Consider the following 16342-nt stretch of genomic DNA (forward strand, 5'->3'; position numbering starts at 1 on the left):
TGTCACACGATCTGAAGACCTTTGTCACAGGGATTAATGTTGTGGTGACTGTAATCTTGATAAAGAGTGCTAAGAAACTGAGGCAGCAAGTAAAGAAATTAATGCTTTAATATCCTGTCTCGATTCCCACTGACTGCAGCAGGAGCTGCCGATGGCCAGCACCAATGAGAGAAGGGCAAAGAATGACAAAGCAGCTAATTGGAAATCAGGGCTTATTTTCTGAGTCGTGTCCAAAACGCTTCTGCTGTGACTTGAATGGGTAAAACTGCTGAGAACTGCAGATAAAACATGCTGTGTGTGTGTCAGAAAAGAGAGGAGATCTCCCTCCTCTTTACCTGCCTACATATTTTAGCCCAGGAGCAAGAGAGGGTATGATGCAGATAACAGAATCATAGAGTCATAGAATTGCTCAGGTTGGAGAAGACCTTCAAGATCATCAAGTCCAACCACAACCTAATCATATTACCCTAACTACCAACCCTCAGGGTCAAAACAGACCATTTCATCATAGCTTGTTCTTTGTAACTCACATCCAGAATAACCCTCTGCTTTTTGGTAACCCAGGTACCATTCAAATCAAACTCCGTGTCCTACCTATCTCAAATTCAAAGTGCACAGCTCAGAAATAGAGGAGGTCAAGTGCCATTGGGAAGCCTTTTGCATCTTAGTGTGATGAAAATGTATCACCCACACGGGTAGGGAAAGATTACATCCTTTCAAGCACTACCTCAGCAAAAGTGGTAATGCTCTTTATTTTGTTCCCCATCTATTTTTTGGCTCCATCAACTTTTCCCAGGTTTACTATGCTTTTATCTTCTGGGGCATGTGTCAAGTGAAGAGGGGCTCTTTGCTCATTGCTTCACATTTTCTCTTTTCTCTTGAATAATACATGAAGGTAAACAGGTGATGCCTCTGCAGTGGGAACAGAACTGTTGAATGCACAGGGGCAATGAATTTGAGTTTCATAAATTTGCCCACACTTTTTTTTGCTGTTCACCACTTCTGAAGGCAGTGAGTTTTACTGTATACAGGACTTTAGGAAAAGAAACCACATTTCATCTGAGATGTTTGCTTTCCAGTGAAAAATTCTGGATTTTTTCTTGCTTGAAAGCCATTTCTTTCAAAGGATCCTCTTTGCTGCCATTTCTCCATATCTTCATTAGTTCTTGTGGAAGTGTTTTACGTGCATTTCATTTCATCTTCAGTGCTAGTACTGTAACATCCCACTCTACCACTTTTAAGCCCTCAACTTCTAGACTTGCTTTTGAAGTCTGATCCTTATTTTAAGCTATATCCTGCCACTCTCATTTCCAACAAGGCGTTATCTCCATTATTGCAGGATGGGACATCAACAGACCTGTTTTCTCAAAAACTTTGACATACTGCTTACTCTGTTTAGAAGAACACCTTGCTGGTGACTGCTAGCAAGTGATGTACAATATGACATACTCCCCCCACAATGAGTATTTGGAAAGCACCCAATTACTTCCAAAGCATTTTTGCTGCCAGTCTTAGTGAAATGGAGTGCTGCTCACCATAGTTGAATCTGTCTTGTAAGTCACCAAGCATTGCTTGAACAAATATGATGAAGAGGTAGTAACCTTTTCTTAATTGTTTTTAACAGTAAGATATTAATGATGGCAGGTACTGTGCCAATGAGCTAAACTATACTACCTTGCTCTGAAAGCAATGTAGCTCCATAGTCTTCTATTACGTGTGATAAAAAGTCAAATAACTGCATGTAAAACACAAACCCAAACTGTGTGATCTGTATCTAGTATTGTAATCTACAATATCTAGAACAGTTACGTCACAGAGAGTTGTTCAGTGTGCTGGGATTGGGTTGTTGGTTGGAGGTCTCAGAAGTCTTTTTCAACATGGATGATTCTCTGATTCTCTGATTCTACAACTCCTACTACATAGGGTAAAAACTAATGATAGTAATAGTAGATTCTGTTGTCCATTTCTCTGCAGCAATGTTTCGTGCAGCAAAAAGTACGGCATGAAATGCGATGCACTACCAAGTTAGAAGTGGAAGAACATCTTATAAGTTCCTATATTTTGCACTAACTCAACCCTCCTGCCTTTGCTTTGCCCCTTGCTGTGTTCAGCATCTGTGAATGCAGACATAAACTAAATGGTTCCCCACAGCTCATCTGGATAAGGTCCAACAGAACACAATTTTCAAGCTACAACTGTAACCATGGGTCGTGAAAAGCAAGGATGGTGCTCTATTAGAGAAAACAGCCAGTCCTAAAGAATCACGGCTCTGATGCTTTCACCTTTTTCTCCCACTCTGCTTCTCTTGCCCAGCTGTTATGCTTATTACTGTTTTATCTTTCACAGTACTGTTTCCCCCCCCCTGCTGCTGGCTCTGTCTGCAATGCTTCAGAAACCGATTGCCTTGAGATTTTCTGTTGTTTCTTTTTTCCTTTTTCTTTTTTTCCTGTTATTTTATGTTGACTGTTTCCTCTTAAATGCTTTAAATTCTTTAGATGCCTTTGTATGAAAAGAAATAAGGAGCATGTGATAACCCTATGTGTACAAACCTGTCCAGCCATCACCTACAAAGTATGCTTGAAAAACAGAATTTGAAGAAAATGAGATCTCAGCAGGACCCAGAATCTGACTCCTTTGCTCTAGAGAGGGAATTAAAGTGATAAGGACAGATAATGAAAGCCAAATGCTGAAAAGAAAAGTGGAAGAGGAATGATTCCTCAGCTTCTCCAGGAGGAGGGGCCAGACTATTTCTTATATCAGTATTATCAGTCTCCCTTTGTTCCAGTTTTTGTCTCTGTTTTATTGTGGAGCTGCACAAATTTCTGCTGGACTCTTTTGTAGCTGTCAACAGTCCTCAGTGGACTTTCTGCCATGTAGAAACTGATTAAGAATCATAGAATCATAGAATGGCCTGGGTTGCAAAGGAGCACAAAGCTCATCCAGTTCCAACCCCTGCTGTGTGCAGGGTCACCAACCAGCAGACCAGGCTGCCCAGAGCCACATCCAGCCTGGCCTTGAATGCTTGCAGGGCTGGGGCATCCACAGCCTCCTTGGGCAACCTGTGCCAGTGCCTCACCACCCTCTGAGTGAAGAGGTTATTCATGATGAGGGTGGTGAAATGCTGACATGGGTTACCCAGGGAAGCTATGGATGCCCCATCTCTGGATCAAGGCCATGTTGGATGGCACTTGGGGCAACCTGGTCTGGTGGGAGATGTCCCTGCCCATGACAGGGGAGTTGGACTAGATATTTTTGCAGGCCTTTTCTAAACCCTGGAATTAGTTATAAATCTGTGGGATTCAGCTAATTAAGGATGGTGATGCACAGGAACAGGTTGCCCAAGGAGGCTGTGGATGCCCCATCCCTGCAGGCATTCAAGGCCAGGCTGGATGTGGCTCTGGGCAGCCTGGGCTGCTGGTTGGCGACCTGCACACAGCAGGGGTTGGAACTGGATGAGCTTTGTGCTCCTTTGCAACCCGGGCCATTCAGGAGCCTGAAATGTATTATCCTGGAATGAGCCAAGGTGTGATACAGCACAACATTTTGATCAAAAAGAAACAGAAGTGATGAGGTCTCATTGGTGATTAAGTGGTCATGACTCACTGCCAAATGAATGTTGATGTTGTAGTCCTAGCTAGGTAGTCTCATTCCCCCTCGGCCTTCATCTGAAATAATTTGAAGGACAGTAGCATTGCCAGGCAAGTCAAGTAATGCAAATGGAACAAGTACATGTAGAGATACAGTGTCTGCAGTTGTTAAGAGGAATCTTATCACAAGTACCCCTGTGATACAAATCAACAAAAGAGAAACTGATAAAGGCACCAAAGGGTAGAAGGTGGTAATTAGGAGATAATGGCGATAATTTATGGAGAGAGGAAACAACAATGAACTTTGAAAAGTGTTTACATCTTTATATGACTGTCATGGATCAGTTTTAGATTTTCATTCTCCTCCATGGCTCATCAGCCTCCTGTTCTTTTCGGGCCTTTTAGTTACCTGCTCTTGTTTCCCTTGGCACCCCTGGGAAGCTGTTGTTTCATTATGTGCCTGCGCATGTGTGCATGTGCCTCCCTTGTTGATGCAGCTGTGCACAAAGACTAGATTTGTTCTTCTCACACTCAGCTTTTAAAGCTATTGAATTGCCACTGTAGGGAGGGTATGGCTCAGAATGTGTCTCTACCCCTAAATGTTTTCTACTTGTCTCCTGTTGTAACCAAGATACTGACACTGATAGCTTTGAGCTGCCTGAATGGACCTATCTTAGGTCCAAGATGCTTTTCTGTGCTGATGGATCTGACACTGCATAGAGTCTCTTCTACTATGCTCAAGTAGAAACAAGGAGTTTCAAGATAGAATATGGAGACCATGTAGTACTGGGATAGAATCCATCTTCATTTCAGATATCTATCCTGCATAGAGGAGTAAGACACCTGTGTAACCATCAGTATCTGAGCTGTGATCAAGCCTTATTCTTTCTTAGGCAAACAGAAGAGAAACAGATTCACTGATCTTTGTTTTCCAACCATTGTCTCCTTCTTTGGCTCCTTAGTGAATGCTTTATCTGTCAGCAGGCTTCAGAGAAATCTGATCATGAGATGCAATGAATGGATTCATGTCACCTAAGTATAGCTATCTGAAGTAGAAACCAGTTAATGCTAGTTATTTAGAGTCTGCTCATAGTAGATGAAGACAGGTGCTTTGAAGCCGCACTTAAAAGTACTAACAAGACTTAAACTTGACTTATTTTAGACGCCCATCTTGTGAAGATTGTGTGTAGAAGTGCCAATTTCTCTCCACTGCCTATTAAACCAATAATTACAGGACATCTGAAGTTAGGTGGTATGAATCATACTGGTTATAATGTAGCAGTGTTGGAATTAACAGAATCTTTGCTGTCTGGGCATGAGGCAATCTGCAGGCTCTTTAAAGAGCCTTGTTCTCAAATGGAGCAGCAGCAGCTATAGGAGATAGTATAGAATCACAGAATCATAAAATGGCTTGGGTTGGAAGGGACCTCAAGGCTCATGAAGCTCCAACCCCCCACCAATGCAGGGCCACCAACCTCCCCATTGCACAGCAGCCCAGGCTGCCCAGGGCCCCATCCAACCTGGCCTCCAACACCTCCAGGGATGGACGGGGCATCACAGCCTCTCTGGGCAGCTGTTCCAGCCCCTCCCCGCTCTCACAGCACACAACTTCCCCTGACATCCAACCTTAATCTTCCTTCCTTCAAAGGAAATGTATTGGAATTTGATGCTTGCCATTCTGAAAATACTGTCAATTACAAAATGGGTGTGAGCTACCATCCCAACCCATAAAATCCTTACAGTAACAATCCCTACTGTCTTCTTTCAAGCTGTCCCTTCTGTAATCCTCAGAACTGCCAGGAAGTCCTTCTATAATAACAGGGGAACGCAGAGTCAGTAGGGTTGGAAATGACCTCTAAGGTCATCTCATCCCATCCTAGAAGGTAGAATGGATTTGTGTAGGCAATTTGGTAAGATATTAACTCTGATAAGATTGATTTTTGGGAGCAGGACTAAGTAGAAGTATTCATCTGCAAACAGTTTGTTCATGAATAAAATGTAGGTTCCGGTGACGTGTTTGTAGAATTTCTGGTGAAAAATAATGGAAAATAAATGTTTCAGAACATTTGTTTCAGAGGTATAGGGAGTATAGCTAACTAAATTTAAATGACTTAAGTTAAAAATAGAAAGCTAAAAATAAAAACTCCCGTCTCCCTTCTCCATGCTTATGTTTCTTATTAACCAAAAAGAAAGGAAAAACTCCTACAACATAGATGAATGTGTTTTTTTAATTTATTTCCAACTTTTTTTCTGTAATTATCAAAGCAAAATATCGTTTATTTGTGCAGCTCTGCTTGGGAGTTCCATGTTTCTATGGTGACAGTTCATTAAACCACACTGCATCTCTTTCTCTTTTGTCCAAAGTTCGGTGCTGTCATGAAGTCTGATCTCACCTTCCACTACTCAGCACACACAATGTGCCATGGGGAGCTGATCAGGAGTAAATAGGGGGAGCTTCTTTAGGGCATTCTTATCAATAAGTGATGGTTTATCCCATATACTTCTTTTATTTTTTTTAAAGATGATAATTTTCGCATTAAAATAATAGAAGATCCATTGGCAGTGTGTTTTTTTTCTCCTGTGGGATGGGTAGATTGGAGGATTGCTCGTATTCACATCTCCCCAGGCTGTAATTGTATGCATTATATATAAAATTGCAGCCATGGTAGAGCAATTCACTGCAGTTAAAAAAAGAGCAATGAATATCAGTAAATCATATGCAACGAAACAGGTGGTGGTTTTTCCTGTACTGCTCTGTCTGTTGATTCCTTCCATTTCAAGGACATCTTGAAGCTATGACTTGCAATTACTTAACCTTTTAATGTCTAACCTAGTGCTGTAGCAATGCAAGGCAGAATTAATCTGAATTATAACTGAATGACCATCCATGATTTTTAGTATGATTTTCATCAGATCTTGGCAGCTCCTTTTAAGCTGCGTATCACAAAGAGGGAGTTTGATTCTTGCTCGAATCAATGGCACGATTGACTTATTTCTAGGATCTGTGTTTCTAGAGGTGGAATCCAGGTTCTGCTGGTGGATATTCAGTTTCTCTGCACTGGCAGTGACTGCATTTCAGAGGAATCTTGAGTGAACCCTGGATTTTGCTTATTTAATTCATTGTGGTTTTCAGTAAGTTGCTGAAGGAAGAGAAGTACAGAATTACTTTGGAGATTCTTAGGACTTGATTTGGGTGGACATAAACCCCCAGTGCCTTTTAAGCCCTTCAGACTCCTTGGAGTATCAAGATATTTTTGTGTCTCCTGAAGCATCTCAAATGGTATTAAAACCTGTCCGTGTGGCCCTGCATTGAGGTCTTTCAGTGGGAATACCTGATGTAAGTCCCTGACAACTTTCATGTGTGGCCTAAATAATTAATTCAGGCTTCCTCAGAAGTCAGTAATGAAGAGCAGAAAACTTCTGAGTGCTGACTATTACCCATAGACACCTTCATTTTATCCCTGGAATTGCTTTCAGAATGTGGTTAAATATCAGAACTTCAAGGATGATAATGGAAACTGAGGCAGTTGGGAAAGGGTTTAATGTATAAAGACAGATATCCATTCACATAAAGGTGCTTTGGGTACCTGAGAAACCCACACAGGGCTGGAAGATGTGGCACAGACCTACAGGAGTGACAGTACTACAACAGAAGTAGGAGATAATGAGGTTCAGGTGGCCCTCATTACCTTCAGTGTGCCAGCCAAAGCCCTCCTCATTTCACATACATTAATCTACCTTCATAGTCTGTGAGCTTGAAGAGCCTAACGAGTTGTTCTGAATGCAGTTCAATGGAAACAGATACACATTTCCAGAGAGCCAGTCATGTTTCTTAAGAAAGAGTCCTCTGAAAGAGTAAGGGTAGGGTTTTGTGGACTCCTTTGTTTCTTTGTTTTGTTTACTGAAGGGTGTTAATCAACCTATTAAAAAAAAAACAACAACAAACAATACAAATGCCTGCTTATGTATTTGCATCAATTGTAGAGACATAGAAAAAAATAGATAATAGATTACTAAAGCATCATTATAAGCACTGATTAACGGGGTCACAATTAGTTGTTTTTAACAGAGAAGTTACCAGAATATTGTCTGCAGAGTTTGGCCTTATCAGCAAAGTTAACCAGAAACAAGAAGGTGCAACAATAATTTCTGACCTCTTCTTGAATTTATGGAAGCCAGGAAGGATGTAAAGAGTATTGGCAGATAATAAAGACAAAACACACATATTGGTTATTTCTGTAATTCCTTAGATTTGAGCTTCTGTTGCTAATGAATTAACAAAGCACAATCAAGAGATATAATAGGATCTATCAATACAGACTGGAATTAATCTTAGCTGTGTTGAGGATGTGTTTCTTCACTCTGGTACAATGAAGGATCTTCAATACATCAGCAGATTCCCTTCTCACCCTGAAATAATCCCACACATATCCTGTTGATGGTAATGACGGACCCTTGTTCCGTTTTGTGGCTTGGTGTTGAGAAGGGAATAGAGGCCCTGGAGCAGAATCCAAATGGAGTGCTGTTTCTTCATTGTCTGACAGGGCTATGATTGTAGAACTCCCAATGCTTCTCAAGGAGAACCATATGGAATGGTGCTCCAATTTGTGACCTGCTTCAAGAAAGCTTGACCAGGCTCCTCCTTTTTTCTTACATGTGAATATTATGGTCTGCCAGTCATCTATTTGAATGAGATGAGAATGAGGCAATGATGGTCATCAACTGTCCTACAGCATCCTTCCATTTCTGCCTGGGTTGAAAAGGCCTATCAGTGGCACAGCCCAGGAAATGAACCTATTGTATGGGACACAGTGGGAGTTGCATGAGCATGCCATAAAGGTGCCACTGTTTGAACTTCCTTTCTTATTTTTCTGTAGCTTGCTATGAAGATGAGAACAATATGAGGGCAGATTTCTATGCCATAGGAATTTTTATCACGGCCGTTGTTCCAAAGCCGCCTTCACAGTCAATGGACAAAAGTTGGCTTTTTGAGGGAACGAGTCATCAGTCCTATTTCAGATGTCTACTTTCAGATGATTGTTCTCTGGGATTACCCCTTTCTGACTACTGCTACTACTACAAAAAATTGGCGGCCATTCAAATGTAGATGTTGGCAATCGGTCAGATGGGTCTCAGTCTGGAAAGCACATTCGGCAGTTTTCGTGATTAGCACTAAGTTCAGTGGCTTTTAGTAGAGAACTTCAATGGGAAGATTTTTCATAAGTTCTTAAGAACAACTTTTTTCACATGCTGAATATTTAGAATCACTCCTTTTGGGATCTCTGTGTATCTTTTGTAGGATTGTTCAGGAAGCTGCAATCATGGGCTGGAGAAAAGATTTAGACCGTTCTTTACTATGAAATGGTTTTGTGGTTTTTTTTTTCACTTAGCACTTCATCAAACACCAAATATTCTAACATAGGTGGCCGATGACTAAATTCACCCAACTGTACAATTTCATTTCTTTCAGCTCATTCTGAGATATATCTGCTTCCTCTTAATATAACTCCCTTACAAACTTAAGCCAAGAACTTCATTATGTGAAACTGCCTACTCAATAATATATGTAATTGAATAAGTGTAATAATTTGGACTGCTGACAGGTTTTGCATATTGATTTTTCCTCAGCAAAATAAGACTGAAGGGCAGTGAGTTAAATCATCCTCAGACAAATAAGCAAGCTACAGCAGTATAATGAGTTATTAAGTACTCCATCTGCTAAGCAGTAAGAAAATATCTGCATGTACTCTTAACCATAGCAAAAATGACATAATTCAGTTTTACTTGCAGAAGTAAAAATAAAAAAATTGAAGTAAAAAAACCTTACATAAGAATGCTGTGAGCCCTTGCTCTGTACCTATGCCTTATTTCTTCTGTTTGTGTTTCTTCTTCATTGTAGACTTAAGCTGTGCCCTTTCTTTTGTTGAGAATTGCAGTGGGTCATACCTCAATTTCCTATGTAGGATGTTGAAGAGAGATAAAATGTGGAGACAGTCCTCTAGCGACTGCTTAACTTCATGTTCTTTTTCATCACCAAAGGAGTGAAGCAGCAGGAACTGCGTGTCCTATATTCATTGTATATCTTTTAGCTTCTGAGCTAGGGAGGGAAAAGAGGGTGGGAAAAGGGAGATCCTTGGCTTTGCCCATGGGCAGCTTGCCAGTACTGCTGACTCTGAATGTGTGTGATAATTTTTGCTTCTGCCAAAAGGGAGGAAAAGAGAATGTGCATTTCCTTCCCCAAATTCCACTTGCAAAGTAGAAGGAATAAGAAAGGAAAACATGGAAATATCTCGATTTTACATTGTTTTCCATCCATCCTTTTGTGAGACAAATGAAGAACTCTTGTCACATATTTCATTTTTGGGGTCATGTAGCGTAACGTGTGCTTCATCCTAGAGAGAAGAATTCTGTATGTCATACTAGAAGAAACTTGGGCTGTGCTGTTTTTATGCTTTTCAGCTTGGGATACTACTGTCTAATATGAGTTCTGCCATAAAAATTCAGTGATGCAATACTTCCACAACAAACTCTAGAGGCTAAACTCAGCTTGTGTTTTCTGGCTGAAAACCAACATGTAGGTTCCTTACTAAGAGTGGGAGATGAATCGAAGAAATTGATGTTAAGAGACTTAACAGCAAAAGTTTTATCACCGTTAAGCAGATATTCATTGGCAGTGCTGGGGTAGCATTGGGATAATGCTCCAGTAATGTGCTCCCAATTGATTGTGAACAGATTATATTTTCACACGTATTACATATCCATTACATTCCCCATATCATTATTCTGTCCACTCCCAATGATTACCCAACAGATACAGCCTTATTTGGCTGTATTATTTGGCTTATTGGTCTTTGATGTCATCTAGCATTCTTCTAGCACTGTGATGGTTCGTTATTGGTGGTCACCTCCAATACAACAGTCTCTATCTTTAACCCACTGATTCACATTCCACAGTTGGCTCATCTCCATGTGAGATGCTATGCAAAGACTCCTTTCGTCCCAGAGATTGCTGTGGAAAACAAAGGGAAATGTCTTGATGCTGTATGTCACATTTTAGAGGAATTCCTCCTGCTGTGTGGATCCTGGCTTCTTTTGATGTTGATCAGTTATAAGGACTCCACAAAACTTCTGCACAGTTTTTCCATTGCTGTGTGTTTCTTTTGCCTTGTTAAAGCAGAACGGTCATATAACCTGCCTCCCCATCTACAGTGCTACATCACAATTATCATCCACAACATCTAAAGGCTTCTATGGTGTTGCACGCAAGCATTAATCATATTATACAACAATTCAGTGGCTATGCTTACAAGGTATATTATCACAATATTTTGTGTAATTACTTCTTCAAATCGGAGGAAGAGGGAGATTCTACAGCCCTATTCTATCTTTGATGTGTATTTTAATTAAACCTGTTAATTTGAGACATTTCAGAAGTAGGATAATACTCATTCTCTCCTACTGATGTATGATTTTTTTTTTCCATTTCAGATTTATGAGGATATCAAAAGTTAAGGTCCAATTCTAATTAGTGCTTGTTTTTCTTTAGTTTTTGAGGATACACCTTACTCTTGCAAGATAGTAGGAGAGGATTAGAGTTTAAAAGTTATCATCTAGATTTCAGCCCGACTTCACAGTGACCTCAGTTAAAATTCTCATCTCTGAATCTTGTTCTCAAATGTCATGACAACTTGTGATCTTGACAGCTTGATGAATACAGAGTGCCTTACACATAGATTTATAGATGAATCAAAGCAATTACCCATCTCTTAGTCCATACTGCATTTTCATTTTGGTAGGTCCTGAGGAACAGCACTTACTCTTATCCAGTTTTAATTTTGCTGCTCTCAGTCTACAGCCTCATCTCCCACTGACTTCGGTAGGCATTTTTCAGTGTGTATTTCAGTAAACAGAACAATATTTGGCTCTGTATTTAGGAGAAAACAACCTCCTTGGGGAATGATTGGATCACCTAATTTGTTGTCTAAATTAACTGGCTACTCTCCCACAACTCCATATATAATTGATAGACAGATAGTGAGATTTGCATAGCAACCTGCTCTGCTAGAAGGTGTCCCTGCCTACAGCAGGGGGTTGGAAATACATGATCTTAAAGATGCTTTCCAACCCAAACCGTTCTGTGGTTCTACGATTCTATGATCCAAAGCTGTGTTTCTCATCTACCCTTTCCCCTGCCTTTCTGATTACACAAAGAATGGTTTCAAACTTTCTAAGTGCCACTCCTTAGCTAGCAGCTTGTACTTTTAGTAACCAAGGTACACATTTCATACTCACACAGTTACTACAACTGATTGATCTGCTTCCTCTACAGAACAGCAAATCAAAGGTAGCCCAGTGAAACAAAGGAAGCAGAGATCATAAACAAAACAAAAGACGGGGTTAGAATAGTTCCTGATTTATGGTTGAGGGAGAAGCTGCAGGTACCATGAGTATGTGATTACCAGGGCAAGAGTGTGTGCCAAGGGGGAAGAAAAATTACTAGAAATAAAAGACAATTAACAGTGAAATGCTTTAAAAGAGAAAAACCATTGTTAAGAGTGTGCAACAAGAGAATGCCCGAGTGATGTGACAAGAGCAAAGCCAACCTGAAATAATGACCACAAACGATTAATTAAAATGCCCTGAAGGACTGTTGCATACATTTTGAGGACATGCCTCATCCCTGTTCCCAGGACACAGAAATATTGAATCTGCTCCAAGTGTTTGGTCATGCAGCCAAATGACGAATATGATTCTGTCCCTTCTCTGTTAACATGCAAACTGCTTAAGACAGAACCCATTGTTATAATTGAATAAGCTAGAACAAAATTAAATACAGTGCTGCCAGTGCGTGGAATTGATTACATAATCATCCTCATACAGGATGTACCAGAATCGTTTACTTGTTTCACATTATTATTCAAGCATCGAGAACTGATAAAGAAAAGTTAAAATGGTAAAATCATGATAGCTGATTGCTCCACTATGTATGAATAAGATGTCCTGCTTGGTTTATAAATGGGACAAACGCTTGTATGCTTTCTAATGTTTCTTTCACATGTGACTTAAACACAACTATATCTGTGTAAACAGACAGTTGTACTCCAGACCTATGTCTATAAATACCTTCTACATGTTTGGATGTTGAAATGATGTGACTCTTTCTATCCCATAAGTATTCGGATAGTAATGGCAGCTTCAGCAGTCCTTAATAACTGCGTCCCATTTCTTCCTTTGTCTTCCTGATGTTTAGGCAGAGATGGATCCACAACACTTGTTCACTAAGGATCTGATCTGGCTCTTAACAAAGGCAGGAAACAGTCTCATCTTCAGCACAGACTTTGCATTAACACCACTTGGACCTTTCTGTGTCAAACTTCAATGATTTTCTGGGCATTCTCACCTAACACATTTTATGTATTTAAGACATTGGAAATGTTTTTGTCTTCTTCCTGGTTATGTTTATGGGTTTTGTTTTTATGTGCTTTACTATATGCTGTCAGGAAAGTGGTATTCTGTAGCTTATGTAATACAGAGTTATGTGTAGAGTGTAAACATTTACTTTTCCAGGATTAAACACTTCCATGGCCTCTGGTGACTGGGGGTAGTGCTGGGCTAGCTGTGATGGCACTGGACATTTCTTCCCATTCTCTTAATGCTGAAAACCTTTCCAAAATCAACAAACCAAACAACAACATCAACAAAACATCTATTGCTTTCTTTTTCTTTATTACTGAGCAACCAGGGGAACAATCATGATATTTTTCTGTGCTTCATCAACAACTTCATTCTTGTTCATCGTGCGTTCTGCCTCCATTTCGATACCCCTCACATTGCATTTTACATGGCAGATTGTAAACTGCCCAAATTAAGCCATCTGCCTTTCCTGAGACAGGGGAAGTTTAGGTTGGATATGAGGAGGAAGTTTTTCCCCCAGAGGGTGGTGAGGCACTGGCACAGGTTGCCCAAAGAGGATGTGGATGTCCCATCCCTGCAGGCATTCAAGGCCAGGCTGGATGTGGCTCTGGGCAGCCTGGGCTGCTGGTTGGTGACCTGCACACAGCAGGGGAACTGGATGAGCATTGTTGTCCTTTGCAACCCAGACCACTGTATGATTCTGTGACTCTGACTGTAAAACAATATGTAGCTGGGAACTTAGGGAACAATACATTCCTTCAGTCTCTTATAGCAGCCAAAATATCTGATGTGTATGCCAGTCCTTCCAATGCTGGATTGGATTTATGCTTCAGTGGTGTTTTCAGTGCTCTCTGAATACTCTATGGACAGAGTCAGAGGAGTTCATCACCAAACAGGAAACACGCTATGTGTTAACATGCCTCTTAACGAGCTTTTTAAAATGCATTTCTTTTCTTTGTTTCCTCCAGTAGACCATCAGGTCCCATGGGCTCTAATAAGGAGTTGTTTGACTCACCACTGCCGCAGTTTCCAGGAGAGATTATAGAATTTGCACACTGAAAGAAATTAAGTTATTTAGTTCAGTCATTTCTCATTCTCAGAAGATTTGAAGGAGTAAACAAGTAATAAATGCCTCTCGAGTGCATCCACGTTGGCGTCACTGTGGTTACATCAAAAATGGAGTTGGCCCAGGATCTGTTATATTTTATCTCCTACGATAAAAGTGCCTTGTCCTTTTAGATAACTCTATAAAGTATAGAAAAGCAAGAATAGGGGGAGGACAGAGTATGAATATGAAGTGGCAGCTTCACTGTTACAACTCTTGCTTGGAGGGTGTTTAGCTTCACTATTTCTTCTGTTTATTTGCTTTGTTTTGTTTTCTAGCTCTTAAAAGCTTCTTAGCCCTAAAGCTACTATGAGACCCAAGTAATTGCTATCTATAAATGCCTTTGAGAGGAGCTAATACAGAACAGAATGCAAAATAAGTTCTGAAATTGCCAGTCACTTAGCCGTAGAGCTTGGTTGCTATTTTCAGTAGTTCAATGCCTGTTTTGTTTGGTTTATTTATCCTTTTAGAAATAAGTCCAAATTCTTATCTAATTGATTAGAGAGCTGTTCACCTCAGGTTCAGTCTGAGTAAGTCCCACTGAAAATCTTGCTTAGCTCTGCTGGGATCTTTCTAAGTTCAAAACACAAGCCTGTAATAAGGGACTGTTAAGACTGTCCCATTTTAGTCCCAGTTCAGTACTGAGTTATGCTAAAAATTAACAAATGAAGAGAATTTGTTTGTTCCCTTCTGTCTCCATTTGTGACAGAAAAGACTTGAAGTGCTGGATTTATTTCTGGGAAACCTTCATGCTCAAATGACGTGTTACCAAATCCTCTTCTCATCTTCTTCCATACAGCCAAATCCTCTCTCTATTTACAAAGGAACACAAACTCTGAAGCACCAAAAAGGCACGTTGATAACATTTTGACTTTATCTGTATCCATGGCAACAAATAAATCCTACTGATCTTTACAGATGTCTTCTTCACAGGCCCATAAGTCTCACAATGGGCCAAATATAAACTATCCATGGGTGGCAGAAGTGGCAGTGGACTTTTTAACCATGCAACTTGGGAAGATTCCTTCTTATAGCAATGGTTGAAAGCCAGGTTCACTGTAAGGCCCATGAATACTGGTGAAAAATTAACATACATGTAGGTTTTGCATAGAAAGTTTAGAGAATGTATGTCTATCCAGTTGCTCCACTGGCATGGAAAAAATGTAGCCTTATTTTTTATTTGAAACAGTTCAGAAAGGTTGGATACCACTTGTACTGCTCCATCTTGTCCTTACTTAATGGCTATTCATAGGCAGATTGTGTGTGTGAAGGATGGGATCTGGCAGGAGAAGGTAATGGTTTGTGGAAATACACATCTTTTTGGGACTCACTCCACTGTTTTCTTCTCAACTAATTCTGTAACCATTATTTTTCCTGCACTCTTTCCAGAAGTGACTTGATCCAAGTGACTTAAGGATGAAGATTAATAGCACTGTGATGTACACAAAGCCTTCTAGGCACTGCGGTGTCAGCTGTCTTTTCCCTTCTCTCACAGCTTAGAGAATTAATGGAAAACAGAGTTGATAAAGGCAAGTGCCTTATCTGCGCTTCTCCTCAGGAAGGAGGGAAGTGAGTCAGACGTGGTGGTGGGGCAGGATGATGATAACCATCCTGGCTGCCACCAGCAGTGAAAGGAAAGAGGGATACCAGCTGTTCCTCCAGCAGTAACCCATGATCTCCCACCACCCATGTCCTGAGTGATGCCAGATTATCCGCAGCTGGCGAGCGTGGCACTGGGTCAGCTTTTGGCAGCTCGAAAGAGTTGTTCTGTCCTCCAGCAACACCAGAATACAATCTCCCAGTTTTCTGAGTAATTTCACAATGTTTTTTTGGCATCCAGAGTTGCAGAACGGTGACTTTCTCACAGAAACCGACCCTTTTTAAAGAAAGTTTTCTTTAAAGAAGAAAAAAAAGAACCCTCTCGATTTCCCAGATAATTGGCTTTTTACTCTTCTGCATAATTAGATGAAGAAATGTTCCAAAGGTTTTGCCAAACGGAAGTTTCCCTTAAAAACTCTTCAAAGCTCACCTAAGGCCAATTGGTTGGCAGCACTTAAAGGAGTTTAGAGATTTTCTTGGATGAGGTTTTCTTGGCTAGTAACAATGCAAGAAGAGCAATAAGCGTGAGCTTAGAATAAATATTCTGTGATTGTAAAGAATTAAACAGCTTTAGGGAAAGAAAACAGAAAAAGCTTTAGATATTTCTAATTATAGATAACAGCTCCTGCTGTGTAGA

General features: G+C 40.4%; 1 protein-coding gene across 10 annotated transcripts in view; it reads left to right on the forward strand.

Moving 5' to 3' along the window:
* Nucleotides 1–16342, forward strand: part of ADCYAP1R1 (ADCYAP receptor type I) — a 132120-nt gene that overhangs the window by 56155 nt on the left and 59623 nt on the right. The gene's annotated exons all lie outside the window — the stretch shown is intronic.

This window comes from Tympanuchus pallidicinctus, unplaced genomic scaffold, assembly GCF_026119805.1.
Source record: "Tympanuchus pallidicinctus isolate F22 unplaced genomic scaffold, pur_lepc_1.0 scaffold3, whole genome shotgun sequence".
NCBI classification, from domain to species: domain Eukaryota; kingdom Metazoa; phylum Chordata; class Aves; order Galliformes; family Phasianidae; genus Tympanuchus; species Tympanuchus pallidicinctus.